The following is a 3,432-nucleotide window of genomic DNA, read 5'->3' as shown; positions in this document are numbered from 1 at the left end:
CACTTAAGAAAAAAGCAATAATAACACAAGAAAACATGTCAGACAAAAACCACATGTAAGCTTTCTATTAATTGACATTAATGGTGAAGTAATTTTCTGAAAAGAGGTCATGCAAAATGAAGAGAAGCCTTACAAATCTCACAAGAAAACACAAAATCTTACTATACACATATTTTCTGAGAAAAGAAATAGAAAAAAGGATCAGAAAAACATGTTATAAAATAGATGACTACATTCTGTCCACAAAGTATGAGCACAATACTTGAAATTTAATATTTTGTAGATGTCCCCAAGACTTGTCTGATTGGTAATCAAAGACAATATGACAATGTTATTATGGTCCTAAGTCATTGAAAGTTTTACATGCAAAATACACTTGTATCAATCTGTATCTAAAACCTCAGAAAATGAAGTATCTATCCATTTAGCCAAATATTTACTCATATAGTCATTCAACAAAATGTAATGGCTATCTTCTATGTGTCAGGTATTGTTCTGGGATCAAGGGATAGACAAGTGAGAAAAAATTGTTAATTATGTTTCTTGTCTTAATTTTTTTAAAGATTTTATTTATTTTTAGAGAGAGGGGAAGAGAGGGAGAAAGAGAGGGAGAGATACATCAATGTGTGGTTTCCTCTCACGTGCTCCCTACTGGGGACCTGGCCTGCAACCCAGACATGTGTCCTTGACTGGGAATCAAACTGGCAACCCTTTGATTAGCAGGCCGGTGTTCAACCGACTGAACCACATCAGCCATATATCTGGAGTACTTTTCCAGTTTCAACATGAGAAAGAGAGACACATTGAGTAGAGGTACTTCCAACTAAGTTCAGATTATATCAGCTGACTCCTAGGCAAGTCCCAGTTTTAGAGATAAAGAAGTGCTTATTGTTGAGAGAGAAACAAAATCATGGAGCTTTGCCACCCATAGTCTCCCAAAGCTTGTTTCCCTTTAATCCTTGGTGTCAGGTTGCAGAGCACATTATCAGCAAACCCAAGAACTATAGAATCTATAGTTCTATACTATAGAATCACGTTTTTCCCTGAGCAAAAGGTGCACTCTGTAACTGGAGGGTCCTGCGGAGGTCCAAGGTTGCCATTACAAGAGGGCAAAACAACACAGAAGGTTGCTAAGTACTCCCACCCCATCCCAACCCCATGCATTGCAGCTACACTGAATGCAGCGTCTAGCTTCAGGGGGTCAGCATTAGGATGTCACAGGACTAAAAAAAACTGCAATTTTGAACCATTTACTGGAAAATAATAGACAGGCCTCTTCATATTAATCTGTTACAGAATGCCACACAAACACAGGTACCTACACAGAGAGAGAATCTATCAAATACCATGAATAACCAAGATAACAAGACAGCTCAGAAAGAAAATGAAAAAATATCCAGAAAAAAAATAAAGACATGGAAATATGTGATATACATAACAGAGGATTAAAAATTGCAGTTGTGAAAATTTTCAATGAGATACAAGAAAAATACAGACAAGCAATTTAATAAGCTCAGAGAATAAATCAACAAAATGAGTACTTTGCCAAAGGTATTGAAACTTTAAAAAAGAAGCAAACAAGAATTCTGCAGATGACAAACTGAATAAAACAAATCAAGAATAAACTACCAAGCAGAGAAATAGAGCAGACCAGATGGAGGAAACGTTTAGTGATATCAAAGATAGAAATCCAGAAATGACACAGAGGAAAGAAGAAAAAGAAAAAAAATGAAAGAACTCTACAAGCACTACCTGATTCTATCAGAAAAAGAAATATAAGAATACTAGGCATACCAGAACAAGAGAGGAAGAAAGGAGCAGAGAGCTTATTCACACAAATAGTTGATGAGAATTTCCCATACCTATGGAAAGAGCTAGATCCTTGAATCCAAGAAGCAAACAGGACACCTAATTACCTCAATCCAAAGAGGCCTCTCCAAGGCACATTGTATTAAAACTGTCATAACTTAATAACAAAGAAAGAATTCTCAAGGGAAAAGAAGAAAGTAACTTATAAAGGAAAGCCAGTTAGGCTAGTATTGGACTTCTCAGCAGAAAACTCTGCAAGCCAGAGGAGAGAAACCAAATATTCAAGCTACTATAAGAGAAATTATTAGCCAAGAATTATATACCCAGCAAAGTTATTCTATAAATATGAAGAAGAAATGAAAATTTTTATAGGCATATCAAAGCTGAGGGAATTTATCACCAGTAGACCTCCATTGCAGGAAATACTCAAGGGGATTATTCTAGATATAACAAAGAAAAAATGCTCACAAAACTATGAGTAAGATCACCAACAACGTTACAACATAAATAGGGATAATTTGTGACAACAAAAACATAAAAGGGGAGGAGGGAAAGTTTGAATTTGCAAACGAGGATGGAGACCAGATGCATTCAAAAGAAAAAGGACTACTGTATATATGAAACTTTCTTCTTTATAAACCTTATGGTAACTACAGACAAAAAAATCCAAAACTGAGACAAATAATTTTAAAAAAGAGAAAAGAGAGGGAAGAAGTATGGAATAACACCAAACAAAAACAACAGAAACATAAAGGAAAAGAAAGTATGGAGAGAAGAGCCACCAGAAAGCAAAAGATAAAATGGTTGTAAGAAATTCTCATACATCAGTAATCACCATAAATGTACATGGACTGAATTCACCAATAAAGAGGCACAGAGTAACAGACTGGATCAAAAAACAAGCCCAAACATATACTGCCTTCAGGAGACACAGCTAAGCTGAAAACACGGAGTTAGACTCAAAGTGAAAGTGTGGAAAATGATTTTCCAAGAAGATAACATTCACAGAAGAGCAAGGGTCAGTGTACTTATATCTGACAAAATTGATTTCAAGAATAACAAAGGTAATAAGAGACAAAGATGAACATAATGATAAAGGGGATACTACATCAAGAACACCAAATATTTTTTATATATATGTGCCCAATCAGGGGGTACCAAAATATATAAAGCAATTACTAACAGAGCCAAAGGGAGACACAGAAAAAAACACAATCATAACTGAAGACCTACCTTAATATTCCACTGACAGCTCTAGATAGGTTATCCAAACAGAAAGTCAATAAATAGCAGCCTTCAATGACACATTAGACCAATGGACATAATGGACATCTACAGAGCCTCTCACCCCAGACTATCAGATTATACATTCCTCTCCAGTGCGTATGAAATATTGTCAAGGATAGACCATGTGCTGGGTCACAAAACTAGCGTCAACAAATTCAGGAAGATTGAAATTATACCAAGCATGTTCTCTGAACAAAATGCTTTGAAATTAGAAATTAACTGCAAAAAGGAAATAAAAAAACCCACAAATATATGGAGATTAAACAACATACTACTAAAAAATGGCTGAGGAAAAGAAGAATAAAAGGTGAGATCAAAAGATACGGAGAGACAAAT

The sequence above is a fragment of the Pteronotus mesoamericanus genome, unplaced genomic scaffold, assembly GCF_021234165.1.
Source record: "Pteronotus mesoamericanus isolate MK-2021 breed Mesoamerican mustached bat unplaced genomic scaffold, CSHL_Meso_final contig_180, whole genome shotgun sequence".
NCBI classification, from domain to species: domain Eukaryota; kingdom Metazoa; phylum Chordata; class Mammalia; order Chiroptera; family Mormoopidae; genus Pteronotus; species Pteronotus mesoamericanus.
This window is presented reverse-complemented; position numbering follows the sequence as displayed.